The sequence below is a fragment of the Manis javanica genome, chromosome 10, assembly GCF_040802235.1.
Source record: "Manis javanica isolate MJ-LG chromosome 10, MJ_LKY, whole genome shotgun sequence".
Classification (NCBI taxonomy): Eukaryota; Metazoa; Chordata; class Mammalia; order Pholidota; family Manidae; genus Manis; species Manis javanica.
In genome coordinates, this window is record NC_133165.1 from 43,641,642 (window position 1) to 43,666,428 (window position 24,787).

The following is a 24,787-nucleotide window of genomic DNA, read 5'->3' on the forward strand; positions in this document are numbered from 1 at the left end:
CTTCCTCCTAAAACTGGATACAATTAGAAAATTTAATTGGTGCAACTAATCCTGAGAGAGCAACATTAAAGAGGGCATGTCAGACTGCACACACCTGGAGAAAAGAGCAGACCTCAGTGAATGGGGTAACATACCAGAGCTGTGGCTCCGTGGGACCCGAGCCCCTCCCCCACCCCAGCTCACCAGCGGGAGGAAGACAAAAGGAGCAGGGAGGGAGTGGAAGGCTTGGGACTGATGAATACGTAGCTCTGGAAATATGCTCAGGGAGCACAAACCTACATTTCATGGTGCTTTCATAAGACTGCATAACTACCAGGTTGGAAAGTTAGTACAGGCAGAGTTCCTGGAGAGATTGGGATTCTGGCTGCTTGTGGAAAGCAGGGATCCATATCTGCCTTCTCTGAGACAAAAACTTATACCTGTGTGCCCAGCCCACTGGCTCATACAGTGGAGACAGGCACGGGAGAAAAGAGGCGGGAAACAGCTCTTTCCTACCCCCAGTACCGCTCCCCTGTGACCCCTGACATTGCTTCAGGACTCAGCAGCTCCAGAATAGAGCTTCTGGACACGAGAGGGCACCATATACACACATGAAATGCCAAAGGAACCTTGTCCAGAGTAAAATTGTTAATAAAACTCCCGAGAAAGATTTAAATGATATGGACCTCATGATTCTTCCTGAAAGGGAGTTCAATATAAAAATAATCATCATCCTAATGGAAGTATGGAAAGAAATCCAAGAACTCAGGAATGAATTCAGGTCAGAGATCCAATTGTTGAAGAACACGATGGATGGTATTAAGAGCAGGTTGGATATGGTGGAGCAGACAATAAATAAAATAGAAACTAGAGAAGAGGAATACAAAGAACCTGAGGCACAGAGAGAAGAAAGGATCCCTAACAATGAAAGAATATTGAGAGAAATGTGTGACCAATCCAAGTGGAAAAATATTTGCATTGTAGGGATACCAGAAGAAGAAGAGAGAGAGAAAGGGATAGAAAGTGTCTTTGAGGAGGTAGTTGCTGAAAACTTCCCCAATCAACAGAGGATAGTTGTCCCCAATCAACAGAGGCTCCAATCAAAGGAGATAGTCTCTCAGGCCATGGAGATCCACAGAACCCCCTACACAAGGGACCCAAGGAAGACAACAGCAAGACACATAGTAATTAAAATGGGAAGGATCAAGGATAAGGACAGACTGTTAAAATCAGCCAAAGGCAGAAATAAGATCACATACAAAGGAAAGCCCATATCAGACTAACAACAGACTTCTCAGCAGAAACCGTACAGGCCAGAAGGGAGTGGCATGATGTATTTAATGCCATGAAACAGAAAGGCCTAGAACCAAGATTACTTTATCCAGGGATATTATCATTTAAATTTGAAGGCGGGATTAAACAATTTCCAGATAAGCAAAAGCTGAGAGAGTTTACCGCCCACAAACCATCTCTGCAGTCTATTTTGGAGGGACTGCTATAGATGGAAGTGTTCCGAGGGTTGGATAGCTGTCACCAGAGGTAGGAAAATCATGGTAGGGAGGGTGGAGCAGCTGAATTCAAGGCAACTGCAAAATTAAATTGACTATCCTGAAATCCAATCAAAGGATAGAGAAAAAGTATAGAATCTGATACCTAATATATAAAGAATGAAGGAGGAAGAAAAAAGGAGGAGAAATAGAAAAGAACCTTTAGATTGTGTTTGTAACAGCATACAAAGTGAGTTAAGTTAGACTCTTAGATAGTAAGGAAAGTAACCTGGAACCTTTGGTAACCACAAATCTAAAGCCTGAAATGGCAATAAGTACATACTTATCGATAATCACCCTAAATGTAAATGGACTGAATGCACCAATCAAAAGACATAGAGTCACTGAACGGATAAAAATACAAGACCCATCTATATGCTGCTTCCAAGAGACTCACCTCAAACCCAAAGACATACAAAGACTAAAAGTCAAGGGATGGAAAAAGATATTTCATGCAAACAATAGGGAGAAAAAAGCAGGAGTTGCAGAACTACTATCAGACAAAATAAACTTCAAAACAGGGAAAGTAACAAGAGATAATGAAGGACATTACATAATGATAAAGGGCTCAGTCCAACAAGAGGATATAACCATTATAAATATATATGACCCCACACAGGAGCACCAGCACATGTGAAACAAATACTAACAGAACTGTAGGAGGAAATTGACTGCAATGCATTTATTTTAGGAGACTTCAACACACCATTCACTCCAAAGGACAGATCCACCAGACAGAAAATAAGTAAGGATACAGAGGCAATGAACAACACACAAGAACAGATGGATCTAATAGACATCTATAGAACTCTACACCCAAAAGCAACAGGATACACATTCTTCTCAAGTGCACATGGAACATTCTCTGGAATAGACCACATACTAGGCCAAAAAAAGAGCCTCAGTAAATTCAAAATATTTAAATTCTACCATCCAACTTTTCAGACCACAAAGGTATGAAACTAGAAATAAATTGTACAAAGAAAGCAAAAGGCTCACAAACACATGGAGGCTTAACAACATGCTTCTAAATAGTCAATGGATCAATGACCAAATTAAAAGGGAGATCCAGAAATATATGGAAATAAATGACAACAACAACACAAAGTACCAACTTCTGTGGGACGCAGCAAAAGCAGTCTTCAGAGGAAAGTATATAGCAATCCAGGCATATTTAAAGAAGGAAGAACAAATCCAAATGAATAGTCTAACATCAAAGTTATCAAAATTAGAAAAAGAAGAGCAAATGAGGCCTAAAGTCAGCAGTAGGAGGGACATAATAAAGATTAGAGAAGAAATAAACAAAATTGAGAAGAATAAAATACTGGAAAAATCAATGAAAGCAAGAGCTGGTTCCCTGAGAAAATAAACAAAATAGATAAGCCTCTAGGCAAACTTATTAAGAGAAAAAGAGAATCAACACACATCAACAGAACCAGAAATGAGAAAGAAAACATCACGACGGACCCAACAGAAATGAAAAGAATTATTAGAGACTACTGTGAAAACCTATATGCTAAGAAGCTGGGAAACCTAGAAGAAATGGACAACTTCCTAGAAAAATACAACCTTCCAAGACTGACCAAGGAAGAACCACAAAATCTAAACAAACCAATTACCACCAAAGAAATTGAAGCAGTAATCACAAAACTACACAAGAATAAAACCCCTGGGCCAGATGGATATACCTCAGAATTTTATCAGACACACAGAGAAGACATAATACCCATTCTCCATAAAGTGTTCCAAAAAATAGGAGAGAAGGGAATACTCCCAAACTCATTCTATGAAGCCAACATCACCCTAATGCCAAAACCAGGCAAAGACCCCACCAAAAAAGAAAATTACAGACCAATATCCCTGTTGAATGTAGATGCAAAAATACTCAATAAAATATTAGCAAAATGAATTCAAAAATATATCAAAAGGATCATACACCATGACCAAGTGGGATTCATCCCAGGGATGCAAGGATGGTACAACATTTGAAAATCCATCAACATGATCCACCACATCAACAAAAAGAAAGACAAAAACCACATGATCATCTCCAGAGATCCTGAAAAAGCATTTGACAAAATTCAACATCCATTCGGGATAAAAACTCTCTGCAAAATGGGTATAGAGGGCAAGTACTTCATCATAATAAAGGCCTTGTATGATAAACCCACAGCCAACATCATACTGAACAGCGAGAAGCTGAAAGTTTTTCCTCTGAGATCGGGAACAAGACAGGGATGCCCACTCTCCCCACTGTTATTTAACATAGTACTGGAGGTCCTCACCACAGCAATTAGACAAAACAAAGAAATACGAGGAATCCAGATTAGTAAAGAAGAAGTTAAACTGTCACTATTTGCAGATGACATGATATTGTACATAAAAAACCCTAAAGACTCCACTCCAACACTACTAGAACTGATATCGGAATACAGCAAAACTGCAGAACACAAAATTAACACAGAGAAATATGTGACTTTCCTATACACTAACAATGAGCCAATAGAAAGAGAAATCAGGAAAACAGTTCCATTCACAATTGCACCAAAAGAATAAAATACCTAGGAATAAACCTAACCAAAAAAGTGAAAGACCTATACCCTGACAACTATAAGACACTCTTAAGAGAAGTTAAAGAGGACATTAACAAATGGAAACTCATCCCATGCTCTTGGCTAGAATTAATACTTTCAAAATGGCCATACTTCCCAAAGCAATATACAGGAGGCCTAAAGTCAGCAGAAGGAGGGACTTAATGAAAATCAGAGAAGAAATTTACAACATTGAGAAGAATAAAACAACAGCAAAAATCAACGAAACCAAGAGCTGGTTCTTTGAGAAAATAAACAAAATAGATAAGCCTCTAGCCAAACTTATTAAGAGAAAAAGAGAATCAACACAAATCAACATAATCAGAAATGAGAATGGAAACTTCACAAGAGACCCCACAGAAATACAAAGAATTATTAAAGACTACTATGAAAACCTATATGCCAACAAGCTGGAAACCCTAGAAGAAATGGACAACTTCCTAGAAAAATGCAACCTCCAAAGACTGACCAAAAAAGAAATACAAAAGTTAATCAAACCAATTACGAGCAAAGAAATTGAAACGGTAATCAAAAAACGACCCAAGAACAAAACCCCAGGGCCATACAGATTTACCTCGGAATTTTTTCAGACACACAGAGAAGGCATAATACTACCCAAGAACAAAACCCTGGGGCCGGATGGATTTACCTGGGAATTTTATCAGACACACAGAGAAGACATAATACCCATTCTCCTTAAAGTGTTCCAAAAAATAGAAGAGGAGGGAATACTCCCAAACTCATTCTATGAAGCCAACATCACCCTAATACCAAAACCAGGCAAAGACCCCACCAAAAAAGAAAATTACAGACCAATATCCCTGATGAAGGTAGATGCAAAAATACTCAATTAAATATTAGTAAATCAAATTCAAAAATACATCAACAGGATCGTACACCATGACCAAGTGGGATTCATCCCAGGGATGCAAGGATGGTACAACATTCGAAAATCCATCAACATCATCCACCACATCAACAAAAAGAAAGACAAAAACCACATGATCATCTCCAGAGATGCTGAAAAAGCATTTGACAAAATTCAACATTCATTCATGATAAAAACTCTTAGCAAAATGGTAATAGAGGGCAAGAACCTCAACATAATAATGGCCATATATGATAAACCCACAGCCAGCATTATACTGAACAGCGAGAAGCTGAAAGCATTTCCTCTGAGATCGGGAACCAGACAGGGATGCCCACTCTCCACACTGTTATTTAACATAGTACTGGAGGTCCTAGCCATGGCAATCAGACAAAACAAAGAAATAAAGGAATCCAGATTGGTAAAGAAGAAGTTAAACTGTCACTATTTGCAGATGACATGATATTGTACATAAAAAACCCTAAAGACTCCACTCCAACACTACTAGAACTGATACTGGAATACAGCAAAATTGCAGGATACAAAATTAACACACAGAAATCTGTGGCTTTCCTATACACTAACAAAATGAACCAATAGAAAGAGATATCAGGAAAACAATTTCATACACAATAGCATCAAAAAAATAAAATACCTAGGAATAAATCTAACCAAGGAAGTGAAAGACCTATACCCTGAAAACTATGACACTCTTAAGGGAAAATAAGAGGACATTAACAAATGGGAACTCATCCCATGCTCTTGGCTGGGAAGAATGAATATCATCAAAATGGCCGTCCTGCCCAAAGCAATATACAGATTTGGTCCAATCCCTATCAAATTACCAATAACATTCTTCAACGAACTGGAACAAGTAGTTCAAAAATTCATATGGAAACACCAAAGACCCCCAAATAGCCAAAGCAATCCTGAGAAAGAAGAAGAAAGTGGGGAAGATCTCGCTCCCCAACTTCAAGCTCTACTACAAAGCGACAGTAATCAAGACAATTTGGCACTGATACAAGAACAGAGCCACAGACCAGTGGAACAGATTAGAGACTCCAGACATTAACCCAAACATATATGGTCATTTAATATTTGATAAAGGAGCCATGGACATACAATGGGGAAATGGAAGTTTCTTCAACAGATGGTGCTGGTAAAACTGGGCAGCTACATGTAAGAGAATGTAACTGGATCACTGTCTAACCCCATACACAAAAGTAAATTCAAAATGGATCAAAGACCTGTAATATAAGTTATGAAACCATAAAACTCTTAGAAAAAAACATAGGCAAAATTCTCCTGGACATAAACATTACCGATTTCTTCATGAACATATCTCCCCAGGCAAGGAAAACAAAAGCAAAACTGAACAAGTGAGACTATATTAAGCTGAAAAGCTTCTGTACAGCAAAGGACACCATCAATAGAACAAAAAGGTACCCTTCTGTATGGGAGAATATACTCATAAATGACAGATCTGATAAAGGGTTGACATCCAAAATATATAAGAGCTCACGCTCCTCAACAAACAAAAAGCAAATAATCCAATTAAAAGTGGGCAGAGGATCTGAACAGACCATTCTCCAAAGAAGAAATTCAGATGGCCAACAGACACATGAAAAGATGCTCCACATCGCTTGTCATCAGAGAAATGCAAATTAAAACCATAGTGAGATATCACCTCACACCAGTAAGGATGGCCACCATCCAAAAGAAAAACAACAAATGTTGGCGAGGTTGTGGAGAAAGGGGAACCCCCCTACACTGCTTGTGGGAACATAAATTAGTTCAACCATTGTGGAAAGCAGTATGGAGGTTCCTCAAAATGCTCAAAATATATTTACCATTTGACCCAGGAATTCCACTCCTAGGAATTTACCCTAAGAACACAGCAATCAAATTTTAAAAAGACAGATGCACCCCTATGTTTATCGCTGCACTATTTACAATAGCCAGGAATTGGAAGCAACCTAAATATCCATCGGTAGATGAATGGATAAAGAAGATGTGGTACATATACACAATGGAATATTACTCAGCCATAAGAAGAGGGCAGATCCTACCATTTGCAACAACATGGATGGAGCTAGAGGGTATTATGCTCAGTGAAATAAGCCAGGCAGAGAAAGACAAGCACCAAATGATTTCACTCATATGTGGAGTATAAGAACAAAGGAAAAACTGAAGGAACAAAACACCAGCAGAATCCCAGAAACCAAGCATGGACTAATAGTTATCAAAAGGAAAGAGACTGGGGAGAATGGGGGTGTAGGGAAGGATAAGGGTGGGGAAGAAGAAAGGGGATATTATGATTAGCATGTATAATGTGGGTGTTGGGGCAAAGGGGAGGGCTGTGCAAACAGAAGACAAGTAGTGATTCTACAACATCTTACTATGCTGATGGACAGTGACTGTAATGGGGTTTGTGGGGGGACTTGGGGTAGGGGAGAACCTAGTAAACATAATGTTCTTCAAAAAAAGAAAGAAAGCAAATGACAGCAAAACGTTCTTGGGGTGAATGGTTATTACCCAGCTTGTTCTCCGGCGGGAGGTCCAGCCTCTCTGCCTCCACTTGGCCAAGCTCTCTATATAGTGCAATAATAGCTTATTGCCTACAGGTGTGGAAGTGGCAGCCCAGCAACAGTTCAGTTACATCATCAGGTGGTTTAAGTTCAGTGAGGATCCTGGCCATATGAACCCCAACTTCCCCACATAGTACCATCAGGGAAAGTATTATTTGCGATAAAAGTACATTTTCCTCCTAAAATAACATGGACTCCTCCTTTTTCTGCTAACATCATATCTAATGCTATTCTGTTTTCCCAGGCCATCCTGCTGGTAGCATCTAGTTGGCTAGCTACTTCTCGTGTTATGAAAAATACTGAAAAAAACCCTGGACTGGATCATTGACAGAAACACCAAGCGGCACTCGGAGGCCTGGGAGTGTTGAGGCTTTATTTCACACTGGCAGGCTCAGAGGGGAGTCATCTCTCATGTGGGGAGTGGGCTATGCCCTTCCCCCACTTGCCGATGTGGCGGGAATGGAGAACAAAGAACATTCTGTATGCATTCCATGAGCAACTAACTGGAACCCTGCTGAGCCTACCTTTGCCTGGCTACTGCTGACGTCAATACTGTGCTTGATTGTCTATTGGATAATGCTATGTCCTGGAATCATGTAACCCCACGGCATTATATAAACCCTGGAACTTCATTAAAGTTTTGCTGGCAACGCGTGGGGACGTCAGCCCTCCTAGCTCTTTCTGTCTTTCTTTATTTTCTTCGCCCCCCCTTCCCCACTTCAGGACCTGCTCGACTAGGCGCGTCTGGACCGCGTCAAGCGGCGCCCGAACAGGGACCTGAAGGAGAGGGAGAAGGTGAGGGCCTCCATGTCGAGAAGAGAAAGGCTTGGCCAAGGTAACCAGAGAAGACGCTTGAAAGAGGCGGGCACGCAACGTGGAGTGGTAAGTGATTTTTCTGGGAGTCCAATATGGGACAGGCAAAAAGCAAACAGCTTTATGTCTGCGGGTTGAAGAAATTACTGGCTGTTAGGGGAATTAAAGTAGGGAAGTCCCAACTAGAAAGATTTTTAGACTTTATTAAGGAAGTCTGCCCATGGTTTCCAGAAGACAGGACAGTAGACAGATTTATGGAATAAAGTAGTAGACAGATTTATGGAATAAAGTAGGAGAGGAATTACAAACTTATTATTCTACCCATGGTCCAAAAAAGGTTCCCGTGGACACATTTGGCCTGTGGACCTTAATTAGAGACTCTTACATGACTTAAGGCAAATTAATGCAGTTCTTAAACCTATGGGACCTTTACTACAAGGCCTCCCTTTTTCCGGGTATTATTCCAAAAGACTGGAATGACTATCATTGACCTTAAAGATTGCTTTTTTACCTTGCTCCTCATTCAAAGCAGTCCTCTTAGGCCTGAGTTACTTCCTCCTGTGTAATGTAAATAGAGCCTGTGATTAAGCTGAACCCTCAGATCAACATGTAAATAGCTCTATTCTATTAACTGCTTTCCTTAGAGGCAGTCATCCTGGAGCTAAGCATTTCCTCCTCAGCAGCCCCAGGGAAGCCAAAACAAGCTTGTGACTCAGATCAGGGCTCTAGTGGTGAAAAGTCACACAGTCCCTGCATTTATCAGACAGGCTGGGGCCTCTTGAGGAATGACTAAAGCTCGGGAAGAAAAAACTAGGAAAACTGACTGAGAGCAATTTGATCCCTAAACTCTAAAAAGAGGTATCTTATCTTCTGCACACAAACTTGTTCCCAGTACAAACTCTGATTAGAGAGGCTTGGCCCCTGAAAGAAGTATGCAATATAATGTTATGCAGCTAAATATATTTTGCCACAAGGGAAGAAAATAGTCAAAAGTTCCATGAACTACTACAATATGGAGCTAGTTTTCTAAATTCTTTTAGTGAACATCTATCCTATTTATTAAGTTCATCATTATCTTTGAGAATTGAGAAGTCTTAAACTAAACTCCCTGAGATAGAAGAAATTTATCTTCTGCAATACAGCCTGGCTTTAAATGACTGGAGCTAGAATTGTACTTGCATTTCATTTCCAGCCCCCTGGACACACAGTCCCTCCCTATCAGTTCACAGCCTTCATCGGCCCTGTTAGTCTGGGGCCATCTAAACCTTAACCCAGTTATGAAAACTGCTTGCCCTTAGAGTGTATTCTTGAAAACTGAAGTACTTTTAATCAAATAAACTAAGAAGAAAGAAGACCATTGAATATTAGAAACAAATCTTTATGTCAGTTTGTCTGTGTATATGTATTTATATGAAAAGTGTTGCTAACTGTAGTCATTATGTCTCGGTCTGTATGTTTGTGTGTCTAAGCGTGTAACAAAAATATTTTCTACCTCCGGAAGGTATTAATAAAATTGATTTAAAAACAAGTGCTTGTGAAAATTGGGCATTCTAAAATTTCCAGAAAAGCTAATAAAAAAGTATTATGCATTAATGCTAATTTAAGCTTAACTGAAATGGACATGTCATAGTTATTAGCTGCCATAGTTTACTTAAAGTCATTTAAGTTAATGTTACCTATTAAATATTTCAAGAAAATGCTTAAAGAAAGGCTTGACTTTGATGTGTGGTGAAAGTTTTATAAGTAATATAGCATGGTTGCTAAAAATAAGTAAAGTGTAGCAAATAAACTTTTTAATAATAATACTGTATTAATCTATAACAATGTATATATTTGCAAACAGCCTGAGAATTTTTGTGGTAACCAAAATTGTTAAAGTTTGCTAAGTTATACAGACATATTTTGTACTTAAGGAGAAATTGTGCTGTAAAGCACATTTCCAAAAATGATAAAATATGTTAATAGATGTATCAATCTGAAGAATGCTGGTGTAACAGTTACAGTGGCCTGTTTTTCAGTATTCAATGAAGGTTAAGGTAGCAAATGGTTTTAGTTCTAATGAAGACTACTTAATATAATAAGGAAAATATTTTGGTATGTTAAAGATGTGTGTTTTAATAAGAGAAAGTATAAAGAATGGAAATTTATTTTGTTGAGTAAAATCAGGTTAATTCTAAAGTACAGCTATTTATTTAAAGGGAGACAGAGACAAAGAGAGAGAGAGCAGTGTGGTGCCTTTTGTTGTGGCGCATCCGCTCAGCCTGTTGCTTTGGGGGAGGGTCAAGATGTTTAGAGATAAGGCAGGATAAACCCAGTCAAGCCCCAGGCAAGCCCAGGCATAATATAATTCTCACTGGCTTATGTGCTTGGGACCATGAGGCAAATGAAGAATAAATTACTATATTCTTACAGATACAATCATGCTATGTGAAATCAAAGCAAGTGAGTCTGAATATCGAGAACACAGCAAAATTGGACTTTTGTTTTCAGTTAGAAAGACAAAGTATTCTTTAACTGTTAGTCTGCTCTTAATATTGAAAGATTGCAAAGGGTTCTCTGTTTCATTAAAACAGTTTCTTATGCTTAAAGTCTTAATGAATTGTCTGAGTATTTAAGAAAATAAGATCTTAATATTAAAAAGACTAAGCTAAGTGTTAACAACTATGTAACCTTCTGCATTTGCTTTTAAGCTTTCTTATCATTCTAGTTAAATAATAAGTTTTATTTAATAACTATAATTCTATTTAGGCAAGTGCCTTAAAAACTTTTGACAGCTTCCCAAAACCAAAATTTAAAAAGGTATTTTTACCTCTCAATTAACTGATATTTTCCAGAGGGCGCCTGGAACTTATCAGTAGAATTTCTTCTCCTCATCAAAGAAAATATTTGACTAATTTGGCTTATTTACCTGATACATACTTACCTAAAAAGTGCTGTCAAAAGAAATAATGGCTCGATTTTATTACTGAGTGTTTTATGTTACATAAATATCCAAACTTCCATATATCAACTATCTTACAGTAAGTTCTCATCAAATCTTTAACCACTGTCATTTATAAATCTTTTCTTGTTTATAATCACTGTTTAATTACTACTAAACTAGTGAAGAACTAGATTTCAGCAAATTGAGTACTGGTTACTTAGGATTGAGTAAACTAAGGACATTTTGTAGCTTCTTGTTTCAAGTGTTGCTGATAAAATGTTTTAAGCTTTATCTCTTAAGCTGACTGACAATGCTCCAGTTTACCTCTCTGTGTTACATTTTTTCAGCTATATAACATCACTCATAACACAGGCATTTCATACAATTCTACAAGTCAAGCTCTCATTGAATATTGTGATCTTATTCTTAAACATTATTAATACAAAGAAGGGGGGATTACTCCCTGATATGATAAAATTAGTTGCAAGTTGACGATTGGTGCATGCTTTACATATCCTTAATTTTGATCTTCTGGAGGGTGATAGATGGCCATTGGTAGGGGTACATTTTTCTGATAATATTTCCTTTTCTGAAACAACAACACTTCCTGTGTGGTAGTCTCCAATGAGTTCTTCACTATGGCATAAAGATCATATCAAGGTGTGGGGCAAGGGGTTTGCTTGTGTTTTTACAGAGGATCAATCTGGCCGCCCAGAAAATGAATTCAGATACGATATGAAGGAGAACTTCCAACATCAACATCCTCTGGAGGAGTCATTCCAGAAGGTGACCATCAAAAAACCTCAACAAAAGTCTGCATGTCAAACACGGAAAACTGAAGCCCACTAAATAATAGTATCTTTTTTTATTTCCAATAATGGCACTTACGTGTGTACATACTACAGAAGAAATGTATAGACACATGATAGAAGAAAACTTAGATGGAATGATATTGCTGATTGGTCTGTTAGAGATGGAGATCATTATGATATTTATAAAGCAGTTTAGTCTCGAGAAGATATTGGCAGTTATACTTGTGAAAAGTTTCAAAAAAGAACTCCTGTTATATTGTATAAGAGTAATTAGGTGTATTTAAATATATCACTCATTCCAGAAAATAATTTTTCCTCACCTAACTTGTAGTTACAACAACTCGTGAGCCAAAAGTTGCACAAGTCATCTTTTTGTGTAGCAAGAAATTCCTCTATCAGTGAACTGTTGAAGAAGAATTTAATAGGCATAAGACTTTCTCTTACGGTGTTTACTAATATCTCAGGCATAAACATCACTCTTCCCCCTAAAGTGCTTGCTCCTGATGCCCAGTTAAATTTACCTGTTAATACTACTATAATTACTGATTGTGTATGTATTAATTGTACTCATCTACCCTCTTATTGCAATTCTTCAATCATTGTAAAATAGTCTTCTAGATATAGACTTCCAAATGGTTGGGTATTTTTGTGTAATAACAAAACATATCAAGCCCTTTCTTCACACTATCAAGGTATTTGTGAGGTGGGATGCATTCTTCCTGCTCTAATAGACCACCTGAATATAAGCACAAGAAGCTTCTAGCTCTGCCATCTGATTGTCATGAAAACTTGACACTTTGAGATCCTGCTGCTGTTGCAATTGCAGCTGCATTCCTCCTGCCAGTTCCTGGACTTGTCATTGGAATGCAGAAAGAGATATCTAAGCTGGCCTGTGCATATAGCAAAACAACAAACTTGACTGCTTCTGTATTATCTGAACTCAACCAAAAACTGAGAGAATTGCTAGCTGCAGTGCTTCAGAATCGCGCTGCTGTGGACTGTTTGATGTTAAAAGAGCATGTAAGATGTGATCAGTTTCTTAGAATGTGCTGTTTCAATTTCTCAAACTACCCAAAATCAATTAGATGATATCCCTCATATTGTCAATAAGTTTTTACAAATGCCTAAGCTCTTTAACTAGTTTTTTTAGTTTCATTAGAGATAACTAGTAATTGTAAGTCTGCCTTTGTTATGTATCTGTATTCCTATTCTGTTAATGTATGTAAGCAATTTAACTAGTAGTCTGTTAAAACATATATATATATATATATACATACAAGTTATGTCTGTCTTTCAACATGTTCAATCTCAGCCATGTAATGCATATTTCCCACAAAACTAAGATACCATATAATCCGCAAAGCACTATAAAACGTGCCCATGGCACCCTTAAAGCTCATTTGGAAAAAACAAAAAAGGGGGAGTTATATTCCCGGCCACCACAGAACTATTTAAATCATATCTTATTTACAGCCAAAACTGCATCTGATATATTAAATCAGACAAAAGACATGTTCAGGGGCCCCCTGAATAGTCTCTGGCATGCTGTCACACCTCTCTTAACCCTAAGCATTTTATGGCTTTTGTTGCTGTTACTAGGGCCTTTTGTCCTTTGCAGCATGTGGAAACTCAACCAGCAAGCCTTAAGAGACCTGCATCATTTGAAATTGCTGATGGCCCCCCAACTTGTAAATCATAAGTTCTAAAGTCTTGACTCATTTTCTGTTATCATTATGTGCAGCCATTGTGTGTATGTTTCTCATTGTGTTCTTGTTTCCTAAAAATGAGTTCAAAAGCATTTCTGCACCTTGGTGCAGAGCTACATATGTCTCAGCTGAAAAGTCACCCCCCGATGCCGGATATTGAGAAGGGGACAGGATAGTCAATGACTGGTTGTCTTGGAGACCTCTGGCAACCTAAGACAGGGCCCTCATGATGGAATGTGGGTACCAATGATGGGTCAGTCCAGATGAGTGTTCCAGGAACACCTAAGACAGGCACTGTCACCCTCATAAAATAAAAAAAGGAGATGTGGGGAGCAGGCTATGTCCTTCCCCCACTTGCTGATGTGGCAGGAATGGAGAACAAAACATTCTGTACGCATTCCATGAGCAACTAACTGGAACCCTGCTGAGCCTACCTTTGCCTGGCTACTGCTGACGTCAATACTGTGCTTGATTGTCTATTGGATAATGCTATGTCCTGGAATCATGTAACCCCACTGCATTATATAAACCCTGGACCTTCATTAAAGTTTTGCTGGCGTGCGTGGGAGCGTCAGCCCTCCCAGCTCTTTCTGTCTTTATTTTCTTCGCCCCCCTTCCTCACTTCAGGACCTGCTCGACTAGGCGCAGCTGGACCACGCCACTCAAAAAGTCTGAGCCCCCAAAAAAGGCAAAGGGAGCAATGTATATCTTTATGCTTATCTGTGACATTCCTATGTGCACAGAAAGTGAGCAAGCAAAGGTGAGGGGTTTAGGGAGTGAACCTTGGTAACTGGTGCTCAGCAGAGCAGGAAACCCAAGGGTTTTTTGTCGTGTTGAGGAGGGGTCAAGACAGGGGAGCCACCCACTAGCTCTGGTAAATTGCTGTCCTTGTAAATCTTTCCCTATCACTGCCCCCTCTGATGCCCCTTTAAACACTTTTGGGGAACATCATCTCCCTGGCTTATGGCAGGGTTATAATGGCTTCACATATGCATGAGCTGTATGGAGGAAATGCATTCCTTGATAAAGGTAATGAACCAGTTAAATATACAGGGTCCCACCAATAGTCTAAGGAACAGCAGAATTGCTGGCCCAGCAAGGCCAGTTAGAAGAGTTGTTAGCCATAGATTCTATTCAAACCATCCCTAGAACTAAGACTTTTATTTTCTAACATTTTATTCCTACGCTGGATGTTTTCTTTCACTTTGGCTAAAGAGCTCCTAACCCAGACTTACATTAAAAACAATCTTTTCCAAAGGCTACACATAAGCATCCCTGTGACATGAACAGGAGGTCCAGTCTTCTACAATTTTGTGACACTACTTTAGCCAGGGTATCAATTTGATTTTGTGCCTGAATCATGGTGGTTTCAACCTGCTCTAAATCTGGATTAATTTCCTCTATTAGAGCCGCTGGGCCTACTGCAGCTGATCCAGCTACACTGAGCTCAACTAGAGCAGGGATCAATAAAGGGCCAGCCTGTTCTGCCTAGGAAATCTCACCAGGGACAAGGAGGTAGCTCTCTTCAGGCCCACTATGCACTTTATAACTTTTGTACAATTAAACATTACAGAAAGGTGCTTTGGAAATGCAGGCTGAGACTTGGGTCCAGCTAGGAGAGACAGGTAAGCACAGTAAAACAGCTTAACAATTACCCAATAGGCAATACAAAGGGAAACTTTTTGAGGAATAGTCCAGTCCAGGGGTGCAACAGCACAGAGTCTAATGCCTTGAATAAAAGACACCACTCTGATGAGAGCCAGGATCCGCTGTGCACAGGTGTTCATTAGAGCAGGATCATCAGGTGCAGAGGCTTAGAGGATCTGGAGGTCTGGCTGGGCCTCCCACTGATGTGCCTCCTCGTAAGGATGATGGGCCCTTTACACTCTGGAATGATGGATCCCCGGAGTGATGCTTGCAACCTTGAGGGCAGTAGGAGTAGTTAGAACAACGATGTGGGCGCCAGTCCACTGAGGTATGAGGGGGTCCTTTTTCAAATCTTTTAACTCAGACTGAGACCCCACTTGGAAGGAATGTACTGGGGTTCCTAGAGAGATCGGGGCTCTTTCTATAGTGTATTGTTGTGGTTTATTTAGGGTGGCTTCCAAGGCTTGGAGTTGTTCTCTTGCCCCCTTATCTCTTGTTTGGTGTAGGTTCCCTGGGAGGCTTCCTAGATACAGGGAAGGGTGTCTATACACTAATTCAAAAGGGAAAAAACCTTGAGTTCCAGGTGTGTGGCTAGCATGCAGGAGAGCCAGGGGCAGTAAATCTGGCCATGGGAGGCCAGTTTCTTGGCAAAATTTAGCTACGTTCCTTTGAGGGTGCAATTCATTCACTCTACTTTCCCTGAACTCTGTGGCCTGTATACAGTGTGAAGTTTCTAGGTAATATTGAGGGATTTAGTTAACATTTGCACTACATCTGCTACAAAGGCAGGCCCAATGTCGCTGTGGATTGTGGACAGTGGGCCAAACCAGGGCACAATTTCTCTCAGGAGGACTTTGGCTACCTCCCAGCTCCATTAGGTTCTGGTTGGGAAGGCTTCGACCCAGCCAGAGTATGTACACACTATTACCAGGAGGTATCTGAGTCCCCTGCTTGACTGGACATCTGTGAAGTCTATCTCAAGGTCTTCAAAGGGGGCAACCCCCGTTCTTTGGACACCAGGTGAGAGTCGTTGCGCAGATCAAGCATTATTTCTGGCACAAATTACACAGTGTCTACTCACTGCTCGGCATAGTGCTGGCAACTGGCTGATGTAGTATTGCTTTTGAGGAGGGCCTCCAGTGCAGTTTTTCCCAGGTGGGTGAGCTGGTGGTATTTTCTGACTAGTTGCATCCCGGTTACAGTTGGGACAAAGATACATCTGTCTGGCAACATCAACCATCCCTTTTCAGTTAAAGTGGCTCAGTTATGGCCCAATATTTCTCCTTTTCAGTGTACCTGGGTTAAGGGGCCTCTACCAGAGGTGCTAAGGCCATAGTGAAGGAAGGAGCTCTCCCTGCCTCCTTACTGGCCACTGCTTTGGCAGCTTCATCTGCCATTGGATTCCCCTGTGTAATAGGGTTCTTTTCCTTTTGATATTTTTTGCAATGCAGAATTGCTTCCTTTATTATGTATGAAGAGATTGAAGGGCCTTTTTATATCTGGCAGGCCTAGTGGTGGTGCCTGTTCTGAAGCAGTTTTTATTTCCAAGAAGGTAGGTCTTGCCTCTTTTGTCCAGACTGGGGCTTTCAGTCTGCCCCCCCTGCCAGGAGGTGGCAGAGGGACGTTGCCATTGCTGAGAATGTGGGAATCCAGATTTTTGCAGAACCCTGCGGCCCCTAGGAATTCTCATGCGCCCCCCCTCATTCTGGGCTGGGACAAGGAGTTAACAACCGTTTTTTTCTCTGGCCTTAATGCCCTATCTCCCCAGGTGAGGGGGAAGCCTAAGTACCGGACTTGCTGTTGGCAGATTTGTGCCTTTTTTTATGAGGCTTGGTATCCTGAGTCTGACAGGAGTTGCAGGAGGGCCTTTTCCCTGGGTGTCACTGGCAAAGAGGAGGACATCTACATGCCGCAGGAGGGTGCAGCATGTGGCATCTCTCATAAATTTGGCAAGGTCTGCAGCCAATGCCTCTCCAAAGAGGGTGGGTGAGTTCTTGAACTCTTGTGGAAGCCTCATCCATGTTAACTTCATCTGCTGCCCCTTATCCAGTTCAGTCCATTCAAAGGCAAATAAGAGTTGGCTTTGTGGGGACAGCCAGAGGCAGAGAAAGGCATCTTTAAGTCTGGGCAAGTGAACTGTTTGGCAGACTCTGGAATCTGGCTGAGGAGGGTGTGTGCATTTGGAACCACTGGGTGTAAAGAAACAGTCACTCTATTAATGGCTTGCAGGTCTTGAAAAGGCTGATACTCTCCTCCTTTTGCTGTTAGAAGTGGGGTGTTCCAGGGTAACTGACAATTGATTAGAATGCCTGCCTGTCTGAGTCTGATCAGGTGTTCCTGGATGCCTGCCCTTGCCTCTTGTGAGAGGGTATACTGCCACTGTCTTTGTGGCTCCGAGAATAATTGTAGTCTTTTTCACTGAAGGGGGCTACAGGGAGAGTGAACCACAGAGTGTTCTGCACCCGTGTCAACAATAAAAGTCATGTTCTGGCCCCCCACTTTAATTTTGACCGTGGGTTCATGGTGGCCGAGTGTGAGAGAACCCAGCCCTTGTCAATCTGTGTCTGTTTCTGCCAGGCCAATGAGCCTTTCCTGTGAGGCTCCTCCCAGGAGCAAGTGGGCCTTGGGGCTTTGCCTCGGTTGGGGCATTCATTTTTCCAATGCCATTTTTCTTCACAGAAAGCACACTTGTCTTTGGCTAAGGGAGTCCTGGGCTTCTCCCCTCTTGGTGGCTGGCTTCTCTCTGACTTCTGCCTATCTCTCTATTTCAGGGCAGCTGCCAGAAGACTGGCCTTTTCTTCATTCTTTTTTTCAGCATCCCTGTTAGCTTGAACTTCTCTGTTCATATATACTTTGTTGGCAATTTCAATCAGCTGTGTGATATTCATCCCAGTGAAACCCTCAAGCTTTTGGAGCTTTAATATGATGTCTGGGGCAACTTGGGCTACAAATGAGGTGTTTACCATCTGCTGGCTCCCTAGTGACTTAGGGTCAAAAGGGGTACAGATGTGATAAGTTTCACACAGTCTCTCATAATAGTCTCCAGGAGACTCTTCTGGTTGTTGAGTGACTGAAGAAACTTTAGTCATGTTCATAGGCTTGTTGGACTCAGCTTTGATCCCCTGGAGGAGGGCGTCCTGCTTTGCTGTATCTGGTGCTGTCCCTCAGGGGTGCTGAAGTCCCTCTTGGGGTACTCCTTGGGGACAGTAATTTCAGCCTATGCACCCCGACCAAGGACACAGGCTGCCTCCTCTCTTCCATTGTGAACAGGGTGCAAGAAGCGGTTGACAGATTTTTTAGGTTGTCTGATGGATTTGAAAGAGGGATTACCTAAGATCAACCAGGGCTTGTGGCTTTTCTGATGGGGTGTCAGTTGTGGAGAAGGATTGATACTAAAACATGGACTGGCTGGGCTGGATGGTCCCATACTTATTATGTTTTTCAGGCTTCCGCATCTCTTCCACTGGCATCTGAAGGGCCCCTGCTCCCAGCTCTGGGTGCAGTCTGGCTGCTGGTCTGAGGGGGAGTGGATTCACTGGTTCTGGAGTTGGCAGGGAGGCTGATGGCAGTGGGGTATCAGGGACCAGAGGCTGGGTGCTGACAGCCTTGGGGACACATAAGGCGGGGGCAATATTAGCTCTTCCTCCAGGTCACTAGTAAAAATTTGCAATGGTTCAGTCTTCTGTTGATTGCTGGTTTCTTTGTTGAGGCAACTAAGACCTTACCCTGTCCTTGCGTGTTGCAAGTGAATCGCACCCAAGGAGGAAGAGTCTGGGCAGTTTCTAACCAGGAGTTAAAGTATGGGAACTGAATAGGATGACCTAGAGCTCTAGGGATGACCCTCCAGGCTTAGTCGATTGTTGGGATGTCTAGAATTCCTTCTAGAGGCCACCCTACACTAAAGGTGGGTAATACAGATTCACGCAGGGTTTTCAACCTGCAGGGAGTTAATTTTACTCTGTTGTTTTCTGAAAATCCCTTCCTGAAATTCTTAATCATAGTGTCAAGGACTGTGGGTTTACTATGCCCTGACCCCATGATGTGTTTGTGGATGGTGCTGTGACAACAGACAAGGGAGGGATGCCTCCTCGAGAGAGGAGACCAATCAGATGTCAGTCCATTCACGTTCCTCCCGGAGACTTTGGCCAGCCTTGATTAAGGTGCACCCATATAAGTCCCAGGCCAGGTCAGCCGAAGCTGAATCACTGATATACTATGATGGCTGAATGCAAAAGTGGATGAAGGCACATGCAGATTCTGTAGCACAGGCCATGTAATCACAGATTCAGTGCAGACTGAATGACTTCAGCCACCCTGCACACTCGCACACTCACACACACACACACACACACAGACCAGAGTTTAAACATTCCTCCCCTGGGAATGTCTACCTGTGAGATTTCTAATAAGTCTCCAGGAGGTGATCAGGCTCCCCTTCCACCCCAATGGGTGGGACTGGCTGGGTCAGGTGCCCTGTGTCCTTACTGGATTCGATGTCAAAACCAGGTCCTCACATGCCAAGCCCCTTTGAGTCTGGCAGAACAGCGGAGTGGGGCTGGCCCAGGGCGACCAGGTGGGAGACTGCTCAAAGATCAGGCAGGGCAAACCTTCACCATTGTGATCTCCTGTTCCATCACCGCCCCACCGTTGCCCCAAACCAGTGGCAACAAAGAGCCAGTGCGGTTGGGTTTCCCAGGGAGGGAACCAAATGTTACGAAAAATACTGAAAAAAAAACTTGGACTGGATCACTGACGGAAAAACCAAGTGGCTCTCCGAGGTCTTGGAGTGTTGAGGCTTTATTTCACACTGGCAGGCTCAGAGGGGAGTAATCTCCCAAAAAGTCTCAGTCCCGATCAAAGGCAAAGGGAGCAATATATATCTTTCGGCTTCCTTATCTATAACATTCCTACGTGCACAGCAAGTGAGCAGGCAAGGGGGAGGGGTTTAGGGAGTGAACCTTGGGAACCGGTGCTCGGCAGAGCGGGAAACCAAAGGAGTGGTTTTTTTTGTTTGTGTTGAGGAGGGGTCGAGACAGAGGGGAGCCACCCACTAGCCCTCGCAAATTGCTGTCCTTGTAAATATTTCCCTATCACTTGAAAATCATCCCTGATATAGTTAATGAATCTTTGTTGATTATAGTAAATGTAATAGATCCAATCTATGTTTTCATTGATGGTTAACACCAAAATAGTACTGACTAAAATCCTGAATCTATTTGGTTTCTAGCTTTAAATTCATCAGGGACTCCCTAGGGCCTCCTATTGAGTCAATGTATACATTCAAATCCAAGAATCCTTGTAATGAACTGTGATTTCTATGAAAAATTTTTTTCATTGGGTGTGGAGAGAAATGCCAAGGTAAATGGAATAGCTAATTGGACTGAAGCACAAGGCCCAGTCCAGTCCAGTTGAGTGGCAATGAGTAGCACAGGTTCCCCTTTCCACAGTACCACCAAACATCTGCTCAGGGGATGAAAAATTTTGAGAATTTGCCCTCTTTAGAGACATTTAGGATGTGGGTGCAAGTCAGTAAGTTCCCCCACAGGAGTTGTGAAACTTTCCCTTGCCTAAAGAGGCATAAGGAGAGATTCATCTTCCTTATGGAAAAAGAGGGGATTGCCCTCAGGGCTGACTTCTTTAGTGCATGAAAGAGTAAAGACAAGCCCTTGCAAGTCTCATTTCCCCAAGCGTCCTTGTCCTGGTACAGGGCCAACATGCAGTTCATCCCAGTGGGGTCTGTGTCCCAGCTGAGAGGGACCGGGACCACTTGCACCTGTGGCCATCCAGAAACATATGTATAACAATCGCTTTTATTCAAAGCGAGTACTGAAAATTTAACCCACTCTACCCAGGCATTGGTGTCTCCATAAGTATCTCTATTTCAAGAGTCTGTTTTAGATCTTTTATTTCTATCACAGCAACTAGTCTAGGATTATTATGTGGAAGTTCTGGCTCATTATTTCCCTCAGGATTGGGGGTGGCCACTATGAGTGAAGTCTTGCCTTTGATTAAATTAAGACCAAATCTTCCCACAGGATCTACTCCAATGACATCTGCACCGATTCTGTAAACACGAGGAGCAATCACAGGGTCTGGGTCTAAGTCTTGAGGTTTATGTATAGTTAATAAAAGGGGTTACACTGTCTGTCTTGGCAATTATCACGAGCTTTCTTTTTAAAGATTTTTCTGCTGCATGAGAGGCCATCCACCCTTGAAACTGGGTAGTCCAACAAACACTGCTCCACCTTGCCTTTTTTATTCTATTAAGATTTGTCCATTCAGGACATAGATACTTATTATCTCCAGAAAGCTGTCTTTGGTCACTTAGATCACCACAAGAGAGAACCTGACAAGCATCAAACCTAACGGTTTGGGAGTTTGCTGTTTCAGTAATATTGATTACCAGTTTGACAGGATAACCAGTAGTTCCTTCCCATTCTAGGGATTCCTGCGACTTACCTGTGAAATACAGAGTTAGAAGGATAAAAGTTAACATTTTTAGGTTCTTTTTAGTTTCAGCCTGAAGGGTTGGTTAGCTACCTGGGACACCTTCCAATTCTCTCCTCTGCTCCCAGATCCCTCAGCCAGTTTCTTTACTCTGATGTAATGAGTCCAACCCTTTTCAGCCGTCTTCACTGCAGTCTCTGTGGTCAGGAGCACTTGGTAGGGGCCTTCCCAGCTGTGTTGGAGTCAGTCTTTCCAGGATTTTACTAACACCAGGTCCCCAGGCTGGAAGCAGTGAGTGAAGAACTCAAGTGGGGGAGTCTGGGTGAGGAGTCCTTTCAGTCTGAGAGAAGATAAGGTAGAAGACATGGCCAGCACATATTCCCTTAAAAATTGATCTTTCATTTCCTTAGTAGGCAAGTCTGTTGCCCTTCCCAGATATGGTAGCCCATATAATAATTCATAAGGAGAAAATCCAAAATCCTTTCAGGGAGCAGTTCTGATTCTTAGGAGTGCTATAGGAAGACATTTAGTCCAAGGAAACTTGGTTTATAATATTAATTTGGTTAAATGCTTCTTAAGTGTCTGATTCACTCTTTCTACCTTCCAGAGGATGGTGGATGCCAAGGAGTATGGAAATCCCACTGTACCTGGAGTGCCATCATTATTCCCTGTAGTACTTTTGAAGTAAAATGACTTGTTATCTGAGTCAACATTTTCTATTAACCCAAACCTATGAATAACTTGCTCTAAAAGTACCTTTATCACTGATTCTGCCATTGCAGTTGTTAATGGGCGGGCCTCCACCCATCCAGTGAGATGGCCAACAATCACTACTAAATATTTAAGCTTTCTCACTTTTGGCATCTCAGTAAAGTCAGTCTGAACACTTTGGAATGGTCTTATTCCTGGGAGTCTCTCTCCAGATACTGGCTTTCTCATACACTTCTTAGTAATTCTTTGGCACATTATGCAGCTCCTACAAACCTGTTTAGCAATGGCGTAAATGCTTATACACCCATAAACTTTTAGCAAAGCATCACACATCTCCCGATGACCCTGATGGCTCCCTCTATGTAACATGTCCATCAGCTCTTTCATAATAGGCTGGCCCATCAGTTCTCTCCCATCTGGTAAAGTCCACCTCCCTTTCTCATCTCGAGATGCCCCCACCTCCTGTAGCTTCTTTATCTCCTTCTTGGAAAACTTTGGGACCAAGGAAATTTTAGTGATATTTGGATTGAGGTTCAAAAATCTAATTTCATCTTCAGATGTAGCCTCTTTAGCAGCTACATCAGCAATCCTATTATCCGTTGCTTCATAAGAACTTCCTTTCTGGTGACCATTCACATGTGTTATAGAAATCTCAGATGGAAGTACAAGATTTTCCAGAAGCTCCTTAATTAATTCCCCATGAATCAATTCCTGTCCTTTAGTGTTTATGAGACCTCTTTCTCTCCAAATTTTTCCAAAGGTATGCACTACTCCAAAGGCATATTTGGAGTCTGTGTAAATCATGCCCTCCTTATCTTAAAGTAGTTTTAAGGCCTGATTAAGAGCAAACAACTCACAGGTTTGAGCTGACCAATTATTTGGTAATCTCTCCTTTTCACAGATGGATCATCGGGGATGTTGTTTGCCCTCTATCATCCAGGAGGATGAATCTATAAAGTTTCATATCCCCACCTAGAGGTTTCCCTTAAATCAGGCCTGACTTTGGTCTGATACTCTATGAGGTCCATGCAACTATGGCTCAATTCTGATTGACCTTCAACCTCCCCTGCACATAGGGAGCTGGCCGGGTTGAGGCAGGTGTCTGTTGTTAAAATCAGGTCATCTTTTTCCAGTAGAATGGCTTCATACTTTAAAATTCGAGAATCTGTTAACTAGCACCCAGCTCGCTGATTAAGTATGGCCCGAACCTGATGAGGAGTACTGGCCACAAGGGTTCCACCAAAAGTTAGTTTCCTGCTCTCTTCTACCAGTATGGCCATGGCTGTGATGGCATGGATGCACTCAGGCCATCCTCAAGAGACAGGGTCCAATAATTTAGACATAAAGGCCACGGGTTGTTTCTTTCCTCCCCAGACTTGGGTCAAAACCCCTACCGTGGAACCTTATTGAACAGTAGCTAACAAGTGAAATGGCTTCTCTTAAGAAGGGAGTGCCAGGACTGGGGCGGTGACCAAGGATTGCTTTAATTCTTCTAGGATTTGCAGTTCCCCTGGGGTCCATTGGAGAGGGTCTGGCTCTCCCTCTAACAATTTGAAATACAAGCCTCTAGTCTTTTGTGTTTAAGAGTCAATCCATAATCTACAATATACTACTATTCCCCCAAATTTTCTAAGTTCCCTCTTTGTTTTAGGCTTGGGGTAATTTATGATTCCAGGAATTCTTTCTGGATTGATTTTTCATTTCCCTTCACTTATAAGATGACCTAAATATTTAACTTCCTTTTCTACAAACCGAAGTATCTTTCTAGGAACCCTCAACCCCTTTTGCCCCAGTAAGTTGAGCATATCTATAGAGGTTTTAGACACTCTTGTCCTTTCTCTCCCTAAGATTAATAGATCGTCTACATATTGTAAAAGTTGTGTTCCTTGCACAAGTTCAAATGTCTCTAAGATGGATTCTAAAATTTGAAAGAACAAATTGGGGGCCTCCATGAAACCCTGTGGTAACACTGTCCAATGACATTCCTGTTTTCTTCCATTTGTGGGATTCTCCCATTCAAGGGTGAAAAGGTCTCTGCTACCCAAATTTAGTGGACAGGCCCGAAATGCATTCTTCAGGTCTATCACACTTAAACTATTCATGTTCGTATGGTATTTTGCTCAGGAGGGTAGAAGGGTTAGGGACTACAGGATGT

At 41.6% G+C, this 24,787-nt stretch overlaps 1 long non-coding RNA gene across 1 annotated transcript; it reads left to right on the forward strand.

Annotated features, from left to right (window-relative positions):
• Window positions 1–8,051: 8,051 nt before the first annotated feature.
• LOC118969211 (uncharacterized) lies at window positions 8,052–14,410 on the forward strand. Its single transcript, XR_005057145.2, has 2 exons — window positions 8,052–12,164; window positions 12,453–14,410. It is a non-coding gene; the product is annotated as an uncharacterized lncRNA (long non-coding RNA).
• Window positions 14,411–24,787: the final 10,377 nt, after the last annotated feature.